General features: G+C 37.7%; 1 pseudogene; it reads left to right on the forward strand.

Moving 5' to 3' along the window:
• Nucleotides 1–11744: 11744 nt before the first annotated feature.
• On the forward strand, nt 11745–13092 carry LOC118035375 (patatin-like protein 2; annotated as a pseudogene).
• The last annotated feature ends 11185 nt before the right edge of the window (nt 13093–24277 follow it).

Consider the following 24277-nt stretch of genomic DNA (forward strand, 5'->3'; position numbering starts at 1 on the left):
CAGGATGCACATTGTTAAAGCGTTTCCACGCTTCGCCGTCAGAAGGATGCACCATCATACCATCAACGTTATCGTGTGTTTAGTGCCATGTCATGTGCTCAGCAGTCCTTGGTGACATAAATAACCTCTGCAGTCTAGGTGTGATTCGGGAAATATCTAAGTTTTTATATGCCACAGAGTCTTCCCCCTGCCAGTTCTGGGTTGTAACGGGAATGCCCCATGTCATGCACTCGTCATCTCAGCATTTTCAAGTAGTTTAACATGCAGAAGTTAGGGCACATGTCAATTTTCTGGTATCCTAAACCTGAGGGTTTCATCATGGACTTCGCAGCATAGAAGTTCTCTTTGAGCTTGTTCCCTTCAGGTAAAATGCTTCTTGCCCAATCAATAATTTTTGTCATACCCGGCCTCACTCAACCCGTGATCTGACTTGATGGTGAACACCTGTGCCACGGCCGATAATTTACTGTGGTTTGTGCACCATCCCATAATGGTTCGTCAGAATCTTTTCAAAAAAATCAAAAAACCTAGTTGCCTCTGCATTAGGCTTCTTCTACGATTGGACATTGATGACATTATCTTGATTCATTCTCATTGCATCCATAACCATGTTTTTGTAAGGGTTAGTGTTGTCATTTGCTGCTTCATGCACGTTGCTAGCACTAGAAGTTGACCCAACCACCGTTTCTCCCATCTCTATTACTAACAAATACCTCTCCATGGCATACCAACACTCGTAATCCTCCACAAACCCTTTGTGTAGAAGATGCATCATTACAACATCTGGATGCAGATACTTTTTATTTTGACACTTCCTGCATGGGCACCTAATACCGCCTCTAGTAAAATTTCTGGGAATAGATGTTGCGAAATTAATAAAACCCTGAACCCCGTTACAATAATCCATCCTCCGCAATCCTTGGGGTGAATCTAGATACATCCATGAACGATCATCCATGACTTCTATCGAACCTCTATAAAAAGGACCCATTAAGCAAGCTCTTAATTATTTCAAAACATAACATGTAATTCGGTAATTCTACAAATTAAGTTTTAACAATTTACAAACAAATACAATCTTACAAAATCTAAAACAAACCATAACAAGTATAAAATTATACATTCATATACTACAAGGTTTGTTTGAGAAATAATATTTTTAACGGGTGCACCGGTCACGTCACCGGTACGGATCTGGCATTTCAAATCCATCGCGTGATTTCGTCGTATTATGACGGTGAACAGGTCCCATCACGCGTACGGCTCCTCGGTTTTCATTCCGTCGGTGATTCCGTCGGAAAAATCACCCGCCAAAACCTCCGCGCCACCTACCCGCCCTTTTTTCATTAATTTTGAATTTTCTGTCGGTAATTCGGTCGGTAAATACCGACGGACTATATCCGTCGGTAATTACAGACCAAATTACCGATGAAAATAGTCCGTCGGTGATTTCGACCGAAAAATACCGACATAAAAAATTCCGTCGGTGTCCCGTTGGTATTTAGCGCTGGTAGTGTCATAATCCCTGATACTAAAATCAAACAAATAAAATTTTTGTTGTTTCAAATTTTTGGCCAATGTTCTCTTGACTTTAATAAACTATTATTAAAGTCAAAATGCATGCTAAAACACTGTTTTTTGGTGTATGAAAAATACAATATGATTTTTTAGCTTTGAGACACTTGGCCGTATGCACAAAAACATTTTTTTTTCTCTTTTTTATTTTTTATTTTTTTTGTACTTTTGGAAGTTTTTGCCGAAAACCAGGTATTTTAATACCGGATTTATATTTTTACGATGTAAAATACAGACTGATATCAAGCAAGATTGATAAATGAAAATGTGCTGGAAAATTATAACATTTTGAAGGGAAAAAAATATTTTTTTTTGAAATGGGTCGGACTCAGCCCATATCAGTGGGCTGGGCCAAACCCGGCCCTGGTTACTGTGTCTAAGCACAGTAACCAGCCCTCTATTAGTTGCAGAACGTGAATTAATTCACGTTCTGCAAGAAGATGCAGATGGCGGCCGAGCAAAGGAGAAAGAGACAGGGCAGGGGGAGGTTACCCTGCGGTATGTGTCGAGGTGGCGCTGCTGGCGGTGAGGCACGATGGCCGGCGGTTTTCTCCCCCTTCTTCCTCTGTTTTTTTCTTCTCCTGCCTTCTTTTCTTTCTGTTTTTCTTTTTCTTTTCTTCTTTCTTTCTCTTTCTTCTTCTCTTCCTTTTCCTCTTTGTTGTGTTTCTCTCTCTCTCTCTCTCTCCTCCTCCCTCTCTCCTCCGTTCTCCCCCCTCCCTCTCGGTCTTTTTTTTCTCTATATGCCTCTCTCTGCCTCTGTATTTATAGCAAGAAAGGCGGTAAATGCCCTCCCCTTGTCCGGTCAGGGGACAAGGCAGGGTAGATGGGGGTGCCAGCTGGGGGTGGTAAGGCCATTACTAGGTCGGCGTCTTTTTGAGGTTTAAGAGAGAGTGGAGTCTGTGAAAAACAAAGGAGAGAAAAACAAATAATTGTATTAACATGCATTTTGGCCTTAATAACCAGTTGATTCCAAGCCATGGAACTAGGCCAATATTTCAAAAATCTAAAAAAATTATTTTGTTTTCTTTTAACTGGGTACATCCTATACGAAGATGTATTTCGGATATTTAAAATTATCTTTTGTTTAATCTGATCAAAAAACGGGTTATGCGTCTCCATATAGATAAGGATCTCCTATACCAGAGGGGGATACTTTATTCTTGATTTTACCATATGTCAACACACTTGGAAATAACGCAACACTAGATTTCCCGTCTCGAATGTAAACGACAATAAACAATGGCAGCCTTGAAAAGGTGGACTTTTGGGTCTATGATACCATTAGTATCAGGATCACCGTGTGCTCAAGACAAACACCGAAAAAGTTACCTTAGTATTTTAAATCAAGTCACCAATAGAACATCATCTTACCCTAGGGCGACTCCTATTATTGGGGCGTGCTTAATATCCCTTTACCACCAACGATTTCTGTCTTCCCGTGCTCATTATTTCATCTGATGTACTCATAAAAGTTTAGCCAACTATTTAGGATCCTATTGACCATTATACTAGTGAACTCCTATTCCATTTTCACCGATGCTCGATTCTGTCTCCCCAAGACTAGTTAGGGTTCCTAGTGAGAAAGATACTAGATAATATACACTTCCGCCCTGCTCGATCTCTACTCCATAGCGTCCTAGTTCCGAGTCGCACGTATGAATGCACGAAATTAGCTCTATAGTCACCCGGTGGCGACTTCCTATTCATTTTCCATCCACCAAAAAGACCAATATTTTCTCTTGTTCTCGCCCAACATTGCCAGGAGATTTAGATAAATATACACTTCTGATTAAAGTCGGTGGAACTATATTTTCGCCGCGACGCCACCCACGGTGCGACATGGATATGTTTATTCAAATTCAACCAATTAAGAGTAAAGTACCTTAAAATTAAAAAAAAGGAGATCTATTTTCATTTTAAAAATAAAACTTGTTTGTGTTTTTTAAGCTAATAGTAGAATTATATATAAAGCAAGCACCCATCAAATTTAATATCGATGGAGATACAAAAGCCCAGAGAACAAATACAAAGTGAAAAACCAAAAAAGAGCAACAACAAAGTTAAAACTTTGGGTTGAAAACTTAATTCAATATAAAATATTATAAGAAAAAAGACATAAACAGTTAATTTCAATATTATTATTCAGCATGAATGAGAAAATTAATACAAAATAATATTGGCAATGATATTTACGGAGAAAACCCAAACCTTCTAAAAGCTCTTGTAATTGTATTAAAACTCAAACTTTATAATATTTTACAAATTTTTTATAAACTGAACCTATTCAATTTTTTTTGGACTCAAGCAAGTTGATGTTTCGTGTCAAAACTAAATTATTTTATGGTATTATATTATATCTGCGAATCTAAGTTTATATGCAATGTCATGTATTCATTATTGTAGAAACGCGACCTTATTCAATACTGCCACGTGGTCATGGGAACACCCGTCATTGTATGTGTAATTTCCATACCTGCACGTACTATGAAACATCAAATTTCATAAACAATTAACAATATATAAACAAAAAGGCAGTATTAAGGGTAATACGGGGTTGGTCGGGGGTTTGTGTTGATTGAGTGTCCAAAAATCTCAAAAACCGTCCAACCCACCTCGGATATGCATTTATTACTCTTTTAGATTCCTTGTGGTATATCAAAACAAAGAATAAACAATTTTCCACTCTTCATATCTCAAAAACTAATATATATTCATGTAATTGCGTAGAAAGCAATACAACCAATTTAAAGGTTCATGAAGAAATACTCAACAAATATCTAAATATTCAATTCAATACGATTATATTTATATGATCGATGCATAATTAGGCTACACTGATAAAAAATCTTAGAAGAATTTGAACATATTCTCCGTAAAATTTTACAAAGAATTAATATTGTGGATAATAAAATATTCACTCTAGATTTTGAAGGAAAATTGACTCTTGAAAGGGTATTTGTCTACTTGCATTAAATTTGTTCTGGATTTTTTTTTTCTCTTCAAGGTGTTTGCGCTCCTTCGTCTTATTGTACTTTGTCCACACTATAGGACTATATTGCGGCGCGACCGATTAAAATTATTCTATAATGCGATGGTAAAAAAAACACGATATTCGAACATCTCTTCTTTGGGCGGGGGAAAAAGTCTCTATTTTAAAGAGTCAGTCTCACCTATATATAGTAGTCACTAATTTGAACCCTAATCTGGTACGGAACATTCTAATCGCTACGAATTGGGTTCACGCAAAAAGAAAAGACTATTAGCACCCCTTTAAGTATTCCTAACTTAAATACAGTGTTTGCATGTGCTCGGTTTTGCTCTACCAAGCTAAAGGTTAGTTTAATTTGTTATGTTCTTATGGTCTTCCTATAATATTCATGACTAAGCGTTGTGAATATTACCTACGAATATTTCCAATTCTGGCTTGATAATATTGAATAACCCAAAAAGTATTAGTATTCTAGCTCTTGATACCAGTAAATAAATTTGTAAATTTTTGGATTAAAAAAACATGTTTATTATTTTATTTTATTGGATTGGATCTAGCCTAGCTCTACCCGTACAGCTAGGCTGACCCAAACAGTCCTACCTTATCACTGGCTAACCAGTGACCCGGACAGTACAGGCGTGTGTGACAAAGTAGCCTGCTAACAACCAAATGAATTATAAATTCACAGCTATTGTAGCGAGTGTCATAACCCAATTTTGATCTTTTTTATTTAATAATTTTATTACATAAAAAATGATGAAAAAAAAACAAGTAAAAAATTAAAATAAATGAAAGAATGACATTGAAAATTTAGGTTAAGGCAACATATTGGAAGTTAAATTATTAAACTCTGACAGTTTAATTAATTAATCAGGCTTAATTGGAGAATGATAAGTTTTGAGACTAATGATTTTTGAAATTAATTTAATAATCAAAATAAGGGTTTAATTGGAAGTTGATAAATTGAGACTTTAATTAGACTTAGATTTAATTTAATTAATAAAGCAGAGACTTAATAACGGAGAAATAGCAAATTTTGGGGTTATTGGGAGCACAATTGTAAACAGATTAAAATCTAAAGACTAACTTTTAAAAGACACCGAAATGCAGGGGCCAATTACAAACTTTAATATAGGGAGTTTAAATTATCAAAAACTTCCAAAATTCAAGTTCTCCAAAATGACAATCCTCAGTTGCCTAATTCTACATGTCTCCGTAGAATTAGGCAGCAATCGTTTTCTAAGATCAATCAAATCCCTTCAGCTTCGCACCTTCTTCGTTGCTCCAACAAGACCAGTTTTTAAAAATGAGAAGACTGGGAACTAACAAAAGAAAAACACTAGAGAAAAAAAATTAATAAACCCAACGTTACTAAGTGAAGACGAAAAACAGATTATCCACACTACAGAGAGAGAGACGAGCAATCTGAGAAGCAGACAACCCGAAGCAGCAAGAGAAGTAAAGCCCGTGAAGAAAAGAAAGGAAGTAGGTACGTCGCCTCGGCCAGGGCTCAGTCAGCAGAATCTTCCGTGCTATCAAGTCTTGCGTAGGTTGAAGGTGCCAATCCGTGGCAGTAGCAATTCATCACTCTTTCCCCATCGTTCCTTTTTTAATTGCCACTAGGCTGACGCTAATTGCCACTTACTCCACAATCACGTATGAGTAATTCTACGCATGCCTCGGCAGCAGTGGCCCAGGGTGTGAGCTGGGTCCAGCTCCAGCCCCCGCAGCCCTAGCCCAAAAATAAAAAAAAATAAAAATACAGAAAAATAGAACAGGGTAGAAAACAACAACTAAAAAAATATATGCTATGACACAAATAAAAATAAATGCCGACCACATTCTAAACTTGGGTATTCAGTTTAAATTTCCCACTCTCGCCCAAAGCATGTGCAGTCTAACAAGTCGTTCAGGAATAAAAAAATACCAGTATTAAATTTATATTATTTTATTCCGTTGTATTTGTATTTTAATCAGGATTTAGAATCCAAAAACAAAAAAAATTATGTGCATGCGGTCAAAAATAATTTATTTTATTATTTATTTATTCACTAGCTCTAGTAGTCGGAAATTAAAAAAAATTACTGATCTAATTATTTTGATAGCTACTGTGATATTTACCCAACGGTCAGAGTTGACATTAATCTCGCCTAGTTGAAAATAATTCACTTCTGGGTCACGTCAGGAATAATTGTAAGGAAACACCGGATACCCATAGCATAACAACCAAATAAATATTTTAGCAATTAATACAAAAATCTCACGAGCCAATGCCCAGGTCTGTCTCCTCGGGCAAATAACCGTAACAGTGGGAATGATGATCATCAATAATTAAATCTTTTCTTTTACGTTAACTAGTCCCATTACCCATTAGGATCTCTGTTAACTAGTTAGAGGTTTCATGACCTTGAATATTAGTGTGACGATCTCTTTAAACAAAAACTTTTTTTCCTAAAAAGATCACCAATGCCAGAATCCATTCTTTTTTCATTACTAGATTAATTTTTAAGGTCGTCGTATGTTGGTGCGACAGCGAGTAAAATTATAATGCAAAGGAAAGGAAGGAAATGAAGAACTTACATACTGGAGACGAGGCCAATTGTGCTGGTACACTGTCTGATCGAGCGCTCTCTCTCTACTGGTTTCGATTGGGTTTTGCTGACGCAGAAGAGGATGCTACTTTGGACGGTGGATGGCTGCTGAAGGCTACGACTAAGGAGAGAGTTGCTGTTTCAATTGTGTTTGCTCATGGTGCAGTATAGAGAAGGTTGATCACTCGTTGGAGGTGCAACTTGCCTATTGTTTCCACGATCGGTGGCAGGACAATAGCTAGCGCAAGAGAAGAAGTCCCTGCGTTGTCAACATGAACTAGCTTTGTTGCCGTATTTCTCATAAAAGGGAGCTTAGCCCTGAGGGACAGGGATGATGTTGTTGCTGTGGTGCAGAGAAGAAGTTCTTGCTGGATTGGGGAAAGAGGAGATGAAGGACTCTCTGCACATCGAACGAAAGCCTATTATGGTGCTTTTGAAGTTGAAGGAGGGTGCTAGAGAAAGCATTAAAGTAGAAAGTGGAATACCCCCCCCTTTTGTGTTCTTCTCTTCTTTTCTAGTTTCTTGTAATGGCTTCTCTGGTTCATCTTTGCTTTCAGGGTTTTTCTCTATTTTTGGGTTTTGTTTTTCTCCCCTATTCTCTCCTTTGTTCTCCCCTTCTCTCCATTGTTCTGTTCTCTCAATATTTTTTTTTTCTGGATCCCTAGTCTGCCTATTGCTAGCTTTTTATAGGGCCAGAACAAATGGTTGTTCCCCAGTACGTCTCTTCTTTCCTAGTAGGAGGATAAATCTTGGGGATGTTAGTTTTTTGCTGGGACTTGGACCGAGATTCTATCCTTATCTTCCGGATTGTATTCTTCATGAAGATATGGATTGAATCTTTGTGTTTGGTAGGACTAGTATGCTGAATTTCATTTTCTTTCACTTCTTTGCAGGCGGATTTCAGCCGTTTGGAGGAAGAAGAAGAAGAACAGTGCATGTTTGAAATAGCGTCGTTTTGTCCTTAAATGCTTATTTTCAATTTGGTCCTAAAAAGTTCGAAATTTGAATTCAAGCCCTGATCTTTTAATTTCAAGACTTACCCTCCTTAAAAATTAAGTAAAAACAAGTGGGTGAAAATAGGTATAACAATATTGTGTCTAGCATGTTTCTGTTCTTTTTTATTCCCGTCTAAGCACTTATTATAATGAGTTTATATACCTTGAGTGTATCCTTTAAGACATGGAACTATTTTCCTTATCTGCTAGTATTTTTGCATGGGTTTGAGCTGAATTGAGGAAGTAAACTTGGAATTGCAAATTCTCTATTTCTAGAAAAATTGTAGCCCTTCCAATTCATCTTTACAACTCAATTTTATGACTTTGGAATTTCCATCTATGGCCAAAAAAAGTGAATGGTGTTTTGCCTTCAACTTTAATTATTTTTTTTTTATCACTTTGGTGGGTCATAAATTTTACCACTTGTGTCTATCTTTTTTCTTTTTTTCAAAGTGAGCTTTCATTAACTATAATAGGATCCACTAATTATAGTTTAAACAACCATAAAATTAAAGTTTATTGTAACAATGGTAGCCTTTAATTTTCTGAAGATAAATTTCAAAACCTTATTAAACATATTAACAAAATCGTAGTGATTATCTGAAAAGTTGCAGACATTACATAAACTAATTCTTTAAATTAAGATAATATTACAAAAACCATTTTTGTATAAAAAAATATCTCTCTTCAAATTTAAGTGGATTATTCCCTCAATATTAAACACAATTTGAATATGAGAAGGAATTTTTGTAATATTATTAAACTTTTGAAAAATCACTATAATTTTATGATATTTTACTCTATTTTAATTCTCTTGCTGGCTGAAAAGTAGAGTATTATCTCAACTACCATCATAAAATGCAAAATGTTTGAGTTAGGGCAACACATGGAATCTTCCCCTTAATTAACATTGCACTGATATTGAACATTTTTATTTGTCGGAAAGTAAAAAGGTTAAGTAAGGAGACTAGTATTTGGTTCGAGCAAGATGAATCGAATATTGTAATGGCTCAGGAATTATGAGTTGCCCTTTAAGGCTGCAAAATTTAAAAGCCCACGTTGGTCTTATGTAATAGCCCTAGATCCCTGGATGACGTATTCATTCGGTTTAAAATTTTATATATTATTTCATTACTTATTTATTCAATGTGAAATATAAAAGGAATGAAATCTTGCCAGTAATATGATTGTGTTGGCGGCCGGTTATTTAAAATATTTTTTTATTTAAAAATATATTAAAAATAAAATAAAATTATTTTTAATATATTAGTATATTAAAAGATTTAAAATATATAAAAAATATTTTAAACAAAAAAAAATTAAAACTTTTTAGGAACACAGTTCCGAAGCACACCCGAAATCATGTGAGAAAAATTATACTACCTAGCTAAACACTTCGTACACAAACTAATTACATTTGAATTGAAGATTTTCCTGTCTGATTTCAAATTCAAAAGTCTTGAATGTTCATGCAAGTTAGCAGATGTTTTATTCTTGCAGAACTCTCTTCTTTGTTTGTCTCTTTAACATTATCATCTATTTAATTAAATAAAAGAAAAGAAATACAAGAAATAAACAACACGAAACCACATAATACAAAACCATTTGGTAAAAAAGATGAGACGATGCTGCTTAAGTCCCATAGACGGCCAGCAGATTTGATTTGAGAAATGCCAAGGACTTGATATCCCGCGTTCTTATCTTCAAATCTCAAAGTCTGTCCTTCTGTATGCTGCTGAAACGATACCTTGACCTCTAATAGTCATTATTTTTTTAAGGTAATCGGTAAATATTTATTGATGAAAAAACTGGCATTTAGAGGATGAATAGGAAAGAAAAAACAAAGGGATTAAAATAAAAACATAGCATAGAAGAAGGAAAAGTAAAAATTTACATAAGTGAACAATCATCTCAGAACATCAGCAAACATGAATTAGCAGATCATTTACCATAAAGAAATATCATGTTTTTAATCTGAATCTGTCATTCATCAATATTGGTTGGCAATTGAAAACAGTAACTGATTAATTTATAGTATCTGAACACACCAAGGGCCCCCACCTCTAATTGGTCATTTATCATTTGTTTCGAAGAAACTAACAAGTTAAAGGATATTTCACGAACGCGAACATTATTCTACGCAGTCATTAATATGTGGTATACCAGTCTACAACATTCATTTTCCAAGCATATATGGTCGTTGAAACAAAAATTATCGAAACTATATATGGTTTCATACTATTCTTCATAGATTATTGAAATCTTCTTTCAAATTAAAAATGAAGAAAAGTTTTTTTTTCTGTGTTTTATATGCTTTAGCTATAATGACGAAACTTGGTTACAAATTTCCCAAACACATGTTCCTTCAAATTTCATGTTTATTGTGATTATCACTCGAAAATGTTTCCTTTTGAAAATAATACGCACGCACGCGCGCGCGCGCGCATATATATATATATAATTATAATATATAGAAAACGAAAAGACTTTTTCATTCATGAAAACAACGGGAAGTGGTTGTAAATTGACTGCTTTTTCGTGGCATACAAGACTGTTAACAAAGTTTGAATTAATTTATTTCGATGTGGTGGAAGAAACTACCATTCCCTTTCATTGTCATCTTTGTTGATTAATTAATTTGAAATCTTCAAATTGTTCTCGTCCATAATTTGTATGGTCACTTGAACCGCGGTCAGCAATTCAGCATAGTATCAGGATTCATTCAAAATTTGACCCCATCCAGGAAAAATTAACAAGGTCAAATTTGGGGGACTAAAATCTTTCAACTTTATTGAAAAATTCCATGCTTCATGAAGCACAGAAGTCTATAAATTCCATGCTTCATGAAGCACAGAATATTACAAGTTTTCAAACCTTAATTAGATCTCAGCACTAGCTAGATACATCTCCCAAGGCTCTCAGAAAGTTTAAGCTAAACACCTCGAACTCTTCCGCTTCTAGGCTCTCGATCAGTACTATTAGCTAGCAATGCCTATAAATTCCTCCTCAATCTCTCATATCGAGACTTTAAGATCACCCATTCAACCCCCAACTTTTGGAAACCAAATCACTGTTCTTAGCATCGATGGAGGTGGAATAAGAGGAATCATACCAGGAACTATCCTTGCCTTTTTAGAGTCCGAGCTTCAGGTAGTCTAGAAATCGGTGTCTTTAAGGACTATTGTTGCATGTCAAATAGACCTGCAAAGCTCATGATGATAATATAAAATAGAGTAAGGATAAGAAATACAGGGAACGATTCCTTGGTCCACTTGAGGTCTTGCATGCAGCCTTTGCACACCTTCCACGGAGCTGTTTGTTTTGTAGTTTTATGCTTTTGCTTTTGCCTTTTTATTAATAGTTTCATCAAAACAATACATCACACTTGCATGCAGGATAATATTTTATTTATATCGGGTATATAATTGTAATGTCTTTTTCCAGGTATAAAATAATCCGTAATTTCATCTCCCATCACTGACTAGGATGTTTTTGCTATTCAAATTGTGTAGAAGCTGGATGGTGCAGACGCAAGACTTTGCAGACTACTTTGATGTGATTTCAGGCACCAGCACCGGTGGCCTCGTGACTGCTATGCTAGCTACCCCTAATGAGCAAAACCGCCCTTTATTTGCCGCCAAAGACATTAATGACTTCTACCTTGAGAACTGCCCTAAAATATTTCCCCAGGACGGGTAAATAATCCCATATATGAATCCATGATAAGAGTTAAATATAGTATATCAAGTATGCTTTAAAACTATTTTCCCCCTCATTCAAATGTCTAGATACTAACTGTATACTCTCTGCAATAGGTCTCATTGGCTTCTGCTGGAAAACTGATAAAGAGTTTGAGAGGACAAAATACGATGGCAAATTTCTGCATAGCATTGTCAAGGAAAAATTAGGAGATAAACGCTGACCAGACCATGACAAACATTGTGATCCCAACTTTGACATCAAAACCCTTCAGCAACGATCTTTTCAAGCTATCAGGTTCGTTATATATACAAACACAACTCTTAAAATTCTATGTGTACTGAGAAAAGATTCGTTTCACACTGCAAAATATATGTCCTTACAAGACGTACCGCTTTGTTCTTTTAGTGAAGAACGACCATCCACGATTGCCCTTTATCTGATATATGCATTGGGACTTTCAGCTGCCCCACCTACCTCCTGCCCATATTTGAAACCAAGGACCCCTCAGGCAAGTGAGAAGAGTTCAATCTGATTGATGGTGGTGTGGCCAGCAAATAATCCAGTATGTCATCATTTATCTTCAGCTCTTGAACTTGCATAACTCTTAACATATTGATGAATCCTATCATTAATTTCCTTTGAATTTCAACTTTATTGCCGTGAGCGAAGTTCCAAGGAAATCACTCGGAAGAATCCTGACTTCTTCCCCGCAGCGCCTATGGATTATGGTCGATTCCTAGTCCTTTCCTTGGGGACTGGTACGGCAAAAATCTGAAGAAAAGTATGATGCAGATGAAGGGCCAGTGGGGTATCTTGGATGGTTGACTAGTGACAATTCTACTCCGTTAGTGGATGTGTTTACAGAAGCTAGTGGCGACATGGTTGATCTTCATATTTCCACTGTTTTCCAAGCCCTGCACTGTGAGGAAATTATCTTCGAATTCAGGTATATATCACGCTCATGTGGTTATTCAAGATACCAAATTATATTCTCCCACGAAGTCATTAAAAATAAAAACTAAGAAACGATGAACCCTGACTATAAGATATGTGTGAAATGCAGGATGACACGCTGACCGGAACACTTTCGTCCGTGGATGTTGCCACGAAAGAGAATTTGGAGAATCTTGTGAAAGTGGGTGAGAACTTGTTAAAAAAACCAGTATCAAGGGTGGATTTAGGCACTGGAGTCTTTACACCTGTTGATAAGATGACAAATGAAGAGGCTCTCATAAAGTAATATCTCCTCTATATATTATAGTGATTTCTATGGCATCTTATTTCATCTTGCTGATTTTGTTTTTTGTTTGACTGTATAGGATGGCTAAATTACTGTCAAGGAGAAGCATCTTCGTGAGTCTAGGTCACCAGTTGGAAAAGTTGCTACTTCGAAGTGAATATGATTCGTACACTAGATTATCCAGAAAATCAATAGACGAAATTAATAAATTTGGAAGAAACACTAAGGAGATTATCTGCATTATGTAATTCTGCTGTTTTTATTTTTTTTTATTGTTACAAGAAAATGAATAATATGTAATTCTTTCCGTCGTTAAATATGAATCATCGCAGAATGCTGTTGCACTTTTAAATATATTTTTGCTTGCTCATCTTATAATTTTGTTTACCTTTAGTTCTTGTTGCCTTGTGGTCTGACAACTCGACGTGTTTATCGTTGTTTTGGCTATACATACATACCTCAATACACACACATATCCAAACCTACTTATTCTTTCTGAGCTTGGATATGATCATATCCATTGATTGTTACATAGAATCTTTGTCGAAATTAGATGGTTCAATTTCCCGCTTCGTAGTTTTTCCTTAGCAAGACCATGTAGAATACTTTCCTCGTATTTTTTCCGACAATGCTTCGATTACCTTTGACACATAAGGAAATAAGGAGCAAGCTTCCCGAAAGATAAAAGAAAACGAACGAAAAGTGTCAACTATCCAAAAGATAAAATAACACATATTTCACCAGAAATTGTTTCTCCGAATTGGATTAGCCAGCCAGAGAAACGAATTTTACCTGGGTCGTGGAAAGAACTTCGGACACTGGTTCACACGCAAAAATCCTTGATGTCATTTGGCAACATTATTATAGAATAGGATTCTAATATAGGATATTGTAATCATTACAATTACTCATGTATCTATCAGAATATGATTCTAATATAGGATTTGTAATCATTACAGTTACTGCAGTGTTCTAACTGTCTCTATATAAATAGGAAGGTTGGCTAAGGCACAACCCAACACAATCCATTATTCTCAACTTGGTATCAGAGCTTACAAAATTCTAAAATAAATTAAACCCTAATTTTTCTCATAGCCCTCCAACCTCCCTTCTTCAATGGAACAGCCACCACATACATCTTCAAATTCTGCAGCACCAGCAGTCCAACTTCTTCTCCGACAGTACAGCCCTCTTCTTTTTGCAGCGCCTCCTCTGCTTTCCTCTACTACGTCACCGCCTGGATTCTCCTCTGCCATGGCTGGTGAACGCCTCCTCTTACAGCCCACGTTTGCTGCCTCTACTACGTAAGCATTATCTCCTTTCTCACACTCATCAAGTCATCTCCCTCAAATTAACAAACACCAATTATTTATATTGGCGTATGCAAATGCTACCTTATCTCCTAGGCCAAGGAGTTTTTGGTTTTGTTGATGGCTCCAACACATGTCCATAAACACATGTTCTTGCCCATGATGGTATCTCTCTTCAGGTAAATCTGTTTTTTTAAACTTGGAAACAACGGGACCAACTCATTCTAAGTGCTCTTCTTTCCTCCCTATCTATGGAAGTTTTGCATCTTGTTGTTGGCTGTCAAAGTTCTTGTTCAGCTTGGGGCACTCTTGAGCGAGCTCTCGCTTCCACCTCCAACTCTCGTATTATGCAACTTCACGGCTCTTTTCAGGATCTTCGACAGGGTGATGAATCAGTAACTCAATTTATGCAAAAAGAGAAGGCCTTATTTGATGAATTGGCCGCTGCTGGTCGGCCAGTTTCACTTGAAGATTTCAATTTATATGTGTTTCGTGGTCTTCGGGGAGAGTTTAAAGACTTAGTTACCAGTCTTATTACCAAGGCTGAACCTTTATCATATGCAGATCTTCACAGCCATCTCCTCACATATAAATTTCTTCACAAATCTTCTGCTGCCATACATGCTCCTCTGCTGCCCACACCCAGCATTCCATCTTCTACTCTTGTTGCACAGCGCTAGACTTTTGGCAATTTTGGCCGTAGTAGGGGCCGCTTCAACGGTGGCTGGCGTCCCAACCAGTGCAACAACAGAGGCAACCGATTTGCTGGCTCCAGACCTGATCACCGCAGCTTCCAAAACTCCTCCTTCGGTGACAATAGGCAGGCTCTTGGCAGGGTAATAGGGGGCAGAATCCACGCTGCCAACTGTGTCAGAATTTCGCTCCCTCAATTCCAGCAGCGAGGTTATGGCTAACAACCTACTGCCAACCTGGTGCAGTGCAATCTCTCCTCAACTGGTTCTGTTGATTGGTTTCCAGATACCGGTGCCAATCAACATGTCACACCTGATCTTGCCACCTTGACCGCTTCAGAACCGTACCTTGGTAATGATAATTTGCATATTGGTGATGGTAAGGGCCTTCCTATATCTCATCTTGGTCATACAAAAATATATACACCACATCGTTCTTTCACCTTATCTAATGTTCTTCATGTACCTGCAATCACAAAACCTCTACTCTCTGTTCAGAAATTTTATCTTGATAATAATGTTTATTTTGAATTTCACCCTCATGTGTTTTATGTCAAGGATTTCAACACCCATGAAGTCCTTCTCTCAGGTCAGAGTAAAGATGGTCTTTATGCCCTGACCAAGTCTTCTGTCACGTCAGTTCCTCAAGCCTATTGGTCTCCCTGCACTTCTGCCTCTGCCGATTTATGGCATCGTCGACTAGGTCATCCTACTTCTCGTATCTTTCAATTGTTAATCTCAAAATATAAGATTATTTGTAACAACAAACATCTTAATTTTCAATGTCAAAGTTGTCCTTTAGGAAAATCATCGCGTTTGTCTTTAGGACCTACTGGTCACAAAACTTCTGCTCCACTTGAATTAATTTTTAGTGATGTATGAGGCCCTGCTCCTCTTTTTTCTTCAGATGGCTATCGTTATTTTGTTATCTTCGTTGATGCTTATACTAAATATGTATGGTATTATCCTCTAGTTGTCAAGTCTGATGTTTACTCTGTTTTTCATCAATTTCAGAATCTTGTCAAACGTTAATTTTCCTTAAAAATAAAATCTGTTCAAACTGATTGGGGCGGTGAATACCGAAAACTATCCACATTTTTTTAGACCATTGGTATTCATCATCGTCTGATTTGTCCACACACTCATGAACAAAATGGAACAGTAGAGCGTCGTCATATGCATATTGTGGAAACAGGTCTTACTCTTTTAGGGCAATGTAAAACACCTTTTCGATTCTGGAATTATGCTTTTGAAACCTCTGTTTATCTTATAAATCGCATGCCTACTCCTATTCTTGCCCATCGCTCTCCGTTTGATTGTTTATTTCAACGGTCTCCTGATTATCATTTTTTGCGTACCTTTGGGTGTCTCTGTTTTCCTTTTCTGCGTCCATATAATAATCATAAATTGGATTTTCGTTCCTCTCTATGTGTGTTTTTTGGATATAGTTCCTCGCATCTTGGTTATCGATGTCTTGACATTGCATGTCACCGTATTTATATTTCCCGTCATGTCCGCTTCCATGAACATGTGTTTCCATTTGACAATTCTGAACAGATTGCAAAGGTCTCCACTACAACCCCCACCCCACCCGCTACTTTCACCCTCCCAAATTTGCTAAACCACCCACCGCTACCCGCTTTCACTAGACACCCAAACTGCCCACAACACTCCGCTTTGCCACTCCAAACAGCCACCCGACCACAGCCTCCACCCATCCCTTAACCATCATCCCATGCTTGTTTATCTAACCCTTATGATGCAGGTTTAGATCATCAATTGGTTTCCTCTCCTCATGGTCTTGGGGCACTTTCTAGTCCCTCCTCTGCTTCGCCCTCCCTGGCCAGCACTCCTGCAGCTTCAGTCTCTACCTCTAGCCCCTCCTCTGCTAACAGTTATGTGCTTGAGGCTGCTTCTTTATTATCCTCTCCTGTTGGTCTGCAACTTATGGTTGATTTGTCTTCTTATCAGCTGCCACAGGTCTCCTCGCTACAACCATCTTCCCCCGCGTCTCCACCAGCACACAGCAGACATCCTATAACTCTTAGACCGCAGCAGTCGAAGACAGCTAATCTGGTTGCTTCCGCTGCCGCTACTTCTACCTCCACACGGGTACTGTATTCTCCCTCTTCTAAGCCTTTTGCATTCTCTGATGCTGACCGGTATGCAGTTTGGCATAATGCTATGTGTGATGAGATCGTCGCTTTACGTGAAAATCGCACTTGGTCTTTAGTTCCATTTCATCCTTCGATGAACGTTGTTGGCAGTAGATGGGTATATCGGATCAAACGTCGTGTTGATGGTAGTATTGAGCGCTATAAAGCGCGCCTTGTTGCTAGAGGTTTTACCCAGCAGGAAGGTATTGATTATTCTGAAACCTTCAGTCCAGTTATTAAGCAGGCCACTGTCCGATTGGTTTTCTCTATTACGGTTTCGCGAAATTGGAAGATTCATCAGCTTGATATTCATAATGCCTTCCTCAATGGTGTTCTTACTGAAGAGGTCTACATGGAACAGCCTCCAGGTTTCATTGACTCTTCTCTTCCATCTCATGTGTGCAGATTGCACAAATCATTGTATGGTTTAAAACAGGCACCGAGAGCATGGTACACTCGTCTAAGTGATTTTTTGCTCTTCATCGGTTTCCGAGCTTCCAAGGTTAACAACTTCCTGTTTATCTTATCTGATGGTACTAATATCTTTTATCTCCTGGTGTATGTTGATGATATTCTGCTCACGAGTAGCAACTCTGCTATGCTCCATCACCTTATACAGTTACTCAGCTCTGAGTTCAAGCTTCGTGACTTAGGTGTTGTTCACTACTTTCTAGGTATTGAAGTTCAGTCTACCAGTATGGGTTTAATGCTACGTCAACATAAATATATTCTTGACATCCTCACCCGAGCTGGTATGACTTCCTGCAAACCAGTTGATACTCCAGTCTCCCCTTCGAAAGTCATTTTATTACCGGATCATTCATTCTCTGATCCTACACGATTTCATCAAATCGTGGGTGCTCTTCAATATCTTACCTTCACCCATCCAGATATATGCTTTGCTGTTAACAGAGTCTGTCAGTTTATACATGCTCCTACAGATTCTCATTGGGGGCCGCTGTCAAACGTATTTTACGCTATCTTAAAGGTACGACATCTTATGGTTTCCATATCACTCGAGCTTCTCTTTGCTCTACATGGCTTTACAGATGCAAATTGGGCTGGGTAGTATTGATGATCGCAAGTCTACGGGCGGCTATCTTGTCTTTTTTTGGTCAGACGTCGATTTCTTGGAAATCCGGCAAAACAACGCACTGTTGCTCGCTCTCTACTGAGGCTGAGTATAAAGCCCTTGCTGATGGTACCGCTGAAGTCATTTGCTTCAATACTTGTTAACAGATTTGGCAGGTTCCCCTCATTCTCTGCCCTACCATTTGGTGTGATAATCTTGGTGCTACCTATCTCTCAGCAAATCCTATCTTCCATGCTCGTACTAAGCATGTTGAAGTGGATTATCACTTTATCCGTGACTGTGTTGCCAAGAAAGAAATTCAGATTTGTTTTATTCCCTCTCGAGATCAACTTGCCGATGTCTTCACTAAACCGCTTCCTGTTGCATCCTTTACTGCTTTTCGATTCAAGCTTCGGGTTGATCCCCCACCCTCAGCTTGAGGGGGCATAATATAGAATAGGATTCTAATATAGGATGTTGTAATCATTACAGTTACTCATGTATCTATCAGAATAGGATTCTAATATAGGATGTTGTAATCATTACAGTTACTGCAATGTTCTATTGCCTCTATATAAATAGGAAGGTTGGCTAAGACACAACCCAACACATTCCATTATTCTCAACTAGCATATATACAAGTGAAAGAGAGATCGCAAAGACCTTGGAGGGAGAAAATTAAATTAAATTAAATAGTTTTCTTGAGAAAAGGGATAGAAATATAAGTATAATGTAAGTAGGAAAGACTTGCAGGTGAGACTTCACGTGAATTGTAGGTTTAGAAGAAGTAGCTAGGTGAAGTAATCACGAGTGGAAGGAACAAAATGCAATTGACTTTGGATCGATCGATTGAAAGCATCTTTTAGGCATGGTGTTGTGCGTGTAGGGACGCAAACAAAATGAAGCAAGGAAGTCGACGGCATCATCGAGAAGTAAACCTTATTAGAGGCTAAAACGGATGGCAATGTAATGAAAAGTTGCAACTTGCAACGATCAATTTAATAATCAGAGTTGATTTCATCAGCAGCAATATAAAATGCTCTTTATTTAAAATTTAATATTAATCCATGGTTAGTTGGTATCGGCGAGAGAAATAAGTGGCAGCAGCCATCGAACACATAACCAAGTGGAAACGAAACTGATCCCATCACTGTGAAAATTTGACCACACCCCAATTGTTTTTTCAAGGTTGTAAAGATGATTTTGAGGTGTTTTCTATCGGAAAAGGCCAAAAATAAATAAATATTCGAGTTATGAACGGCTTACATCACCAGTCATGATTTCTTAATGACCTTTCTACGCTATCCAGAACCAAATCCTGATCTAATTGAAGTGATTTTTTAAGTAACAGATTTGATTTGGAAGAATTATTTTATTTAGAATGAAATGTATATGTATGGTAGAATTACAAATCACTTGTTCTTATCTTCCATATTTTATTATGGCAAAAAGGGTTTAAAAAAGATAAAGGTTTCCTTAGAAATATTAAAGGAAAGTGATATAAAAAAATAAGAAAAACTTTGATTATATTATTTCAGATGATTAGTGAGCAGTAATATTCAGTAGCAGTGATCATAACCAATCTGAGAAAATGACAAGGAGTAATAACAAGGAAATTTATTAAGCAAAAAAAGTTCAAAATAATTCATAAGCATAAAGGTTTTCATCAAGAATGTTGCACGCGTGCGGTATCACAATGATCATTCACCACTCAAGGAAAATATAAAAGTCTTTTTTTAACTATTTTTAAGGCGATCTAACATCTTTTTTTCATTACTGTTATTTTTTTTTAAAAAATTTTTGTATTGTTTGAAGAGAGAGAAAAAATATAAATTGAAAGAATAATCCAAAAATAAATTATGACAAGAATATGAAGCAGGTGATATATAAAATACAGAACAACTTTATAATGATATATTTTTTTAAATGGCTAGTGAGTTAGTGGTATTCAGTATTAAAGGAAAGAGACCCTATACAATGTAAACACTTATATAGTATTGTTGTAGTATGTAATACATTCCACCATTATATTATACACAACCCTACAAGTATAAATACAAAGCTTGACTGCTACCCTTAGGCAACCAACACAATTAAACACAAAACTATCTCTCAATTAATCTTACTTGGTATCAGAGCTGCGATTATCGTTTGGCAGCCTTCTTTCCACAACAGCTGCAACTCTCCTGCGTAATTGTTTCAACCAGTAGCCATCCTTTCTTCTTAGCAGCCGTTCTTCCTCTATTAGATTCGCCAGCAGCAGTTTCTCCTTAGCAGAGATCATTCATCTTCTTCCTCTGCTACTTCTCATCAGCATCCACGAATATAAAAACTGCAACTTCTGCCTCCCTAGCAACATGGACAATTAAGAACTTCAACAGTCTATTGGTGCTGCATCAGCTCTTCAAATCTTCTTTCTCCCCTGCGGCGCAATCAATTATGTTGGGGCATCGCCTACTGCCTCCATTATTCCTCTTCCTAACACAAAACCAAGTAATCTCTTTAAAACTCTCCAACCATAATTTTTCTTGTATTGGATGATGCAGATGAAACCTTTTCTCTTGGCCAAGGCGTTTATTCATTTATTGATGGCACATCACAATGTCCTCCTTCGCACTTGGCATCTGTTGAGGACATCTACACTCTCTGTCCAAACCTATATATTTGTCCATGGAAGCAGCAAGATCACCTAATCATGAGTGCCCTCCTATCTTCTCTCCGGTGGAAGTTCTACACTTGGTTGTAGATTGTAACACTTCCCTTGCCATCTGGACAACGCTGGAAACAACTCTTGCCTCTCCCTCAAATTCCAGATTATGCAGCTCCCACGGCTCATTCCAGGATTTACAACAGAATGATGATTCTGCCAACATTTACTTGCAGAAGGCAAAGGCCTTGTTTGATGAACTAGCTGCCGCTGGCAAACCAATCTCCCTGGCAGAATTTAACTTGTATGTATTTCGAGGATTATGCAGTGAGTTTAAAGATCTTGTCACCAGCTTGTCCACCAAAGATGCTCCTATCACCTATACTGATCTCCATAGCAACCTTCTTACATATGAGTTTCTTCACAAAGCCTCGCTCCATCATCTATAACAGCTCCTCTGCTACCAACTCCAACGCAACAGCCAACTGCTTTCTTTGTGCAGCATCAATCTGACAGGCGGGGTTGTTTTTGTAGGGGTTGGAGACCTAACAGTCGCAACAATTTTTATCGTGGCAATGGACCAGCTTATAGTTATGCTTCAGGACAACAATATAGCCCACATGGAAACCAGTTCTCATCTAGCAATTCTTCACGACCAACAGGTAGTGTTGGGCAGCAAGGAAATCGCTTTGGTGGCTATCCTCGCAATATAAAATGTCAGCTGTGTTATGAATATGGGCATACTGCTCAATAGTGTTCTCAATTGGCTACTAATCATATGTAAGCTAATGCTAACTTGCATTAATACTGCCTCTTTCCCCATTCCTGTTTACTTGGTTTTCTAATACAGGTGCAAATCATCATGTCACGCCGGACTTTGTAAGTATGACGAGTTCAAAACCTTATCTTAGAAATGATCATTTGCATGTTGGTGATGGTAAGGGCCTTGCTATCTCAAATATTGCTCACTCTAAAATGCGCTCACCAAACCGCATGTTTACTTTACCATTAAAAAACCTCTGCTATCTGTTCAAAAATTTTGTCTTAAGAATAATGTGTTTTTTGAATTTCATTCCTCTCTATTTTATGTTAAGAATCTCATGACAAAGGAAGTTTTTCTTTCCGGTCAAAGTAGAGATGGTCCCTATATGTTTTGTCCACTGTCGTCTGCAATGTCGTTGCCTCAAGCTTTTTTCCTCTACCTGTCTATCTACTTCAACCGATGTCTGACATCGTCGCCTTGGACATCCTAGTCCACGTATTCTGCATTTGTTGGTGAAAAATAAAAAAGTGTCATGTACGTCCACTCAGTTTAATTTTCATTGTTCTACGTGCCCTCTAGGCAAGTCATCGCGTCTGACTCTAAAAACTACGGGTCATCAAACTTGAGCTCCTATTGACTTGATTTTTAGTGATGTTTGGGGTCTATCCCTTATGTTGTCATCTGATGGTTTTTTTCTATTTTGTTATTTTTATGGATGCTCATACAAAGTTTATATGGTTTTATCCCTTGGTTGCTAAGTTTGATGTTTTTGCAATTTTTCATCAGTTTCAGGCGCTTGTGGAGCGCCAATTCTCCTTAAAAATTAAGTCTGTTCAAACCGATTAGAGTGGTGAATATCAAAAAATAAATACATATTTTAAAACAATTGGTATTCATCATCGTGTGATCTGCTCGCACACTCATGAACAAAATGGCATGGTTGAATTCTGTCATAGACATATTGTTGAAACTGGACTCACTCTCTTTGGGCAATGTCATGCTCCCCTTAAATATTGAAGTTATGCTTTTAAAAGTTCTGTTTATTTGATTAATCGCATGCCCACTCTAGTTCTTAATAATAAGACATTGTTTGAATGTCTTCTAAAATCGACTCCTGATTTTGCGTTTCTTTGTACTTTCGGGTGTCTCTGCTTTCTTTTTCTTCGTCCATACAATGCTCACAAGTTAGATTTTCAGTCCACTCCTTGTGTTTTTCTAGGATATAGTACCTCGCATGTCGGTTACCGATGTCTTGATTTGTCATCTAAACGAATTTATCTTGCACGTCATGTCCAGTTTCATGGAAATGTTTTTCCTCTTGATAAAACTGAACAGATTACAGCAACACCAAAACAACCCTCTGCTCCCTCTATACTCGTCACTTTACATCCTCTTATGCAACCCTCTTCAGTCCCTTCACCACTGCCCCATACACTGCCTCCACCTCCTTCGGCTCATTTACCATTATCTGAATGTTATTATGATCATTCTTCAATTGCAGGTTCAGATTCGTCACACTCATAGGCATCGCCCGATGTTGCTGCCAGCTCCCCTGGTTTATCCCCTGTTCGCTCCCCTGTTATGGGTGCTTCTTCTACTGGGTCTCCATCATGGTCTGCGCTTATATTGAGTGCTTCACCCACAAGTTCTTCCTCTATTTCCCCTCCTGGAATTAACGTATGTGTTGATTTATCTAAGTTTAATCTTCAACACGTCCCTGCCGCTGTCTCCACTCCATCTCAGCGGGCTCGCACCCATCCTATGGTGCTTCGCCTGCGACCAGGAAAAAATGCTAATTTTAGCATTGTGGTTGTCTCACGAGTCACAACCTTACCTCAGCAGGAGCCATTGTCATTTAAGGACGCAAACAGGTATGTGACTTGGGACACTACCATGTAGGAGGAACTTCTGGCACTTCACTCTAATCAGACTTGGACGTTGGTGCCTCCCCATCCAACTATGAATGTGATTGGCAGTAAATGGGTTTACAAGATAAAAAGACATGCTGATGGTCAGGTCGCCCGATATAAAGCACAGTTAGTTGCCCGCAGCTTCACTTAGCAAGAAGGGATTGATTATTTGGAGACGTTCAGTCCAGTGATTAAGCCTACAACAGTTCATCTTATGCTCACTATTGTTGTCTCATATGGTTGGACCATTCATTAGTTGGATGTTCATAATGCTTTCCTAAATGGCATTCTTCAGGAAGAGGTATACATGGCGCAACTGTCTGGGTTTGTTGATCCTGCACTCCCGTCTTATATGTGTCGTCTCTGTTGTAACCCATTTTTGGGTCCCCACAAAAAATAATATAAATAGCCAAAGAAGGTTAGAAAAATAACAGGAGGCAGGAGCGCTCGGAAAATGGTTGGAAGATTTGGTCAAGGAGGTTAAAAAATACCAAGATCGGATTTTTTACAGTATATTCTTGGATGAATGAGAGTCCTGATGGATAAGAATTTTGAATTTTGAGGAGAAAAGCCCAAATTTGGATGTTTATGGACTTAATTGGATTTTTAATGGATTTTATAGGGGTTTTGATTGC

Source organism: Populus alba, chromosome 14 (assembly GCF_005239225.2).
Source record: "Populus alba chromosome 14, ASM523922v2, whole genome shotgun sequence".
In the NCBI taxonomy this organism is placed as follows: Eukaryota; Viridiplantae; Streptophyta; class Magnoliopsida; order Malpighiales; family Salicaceae; genus Populus; species Populus alba.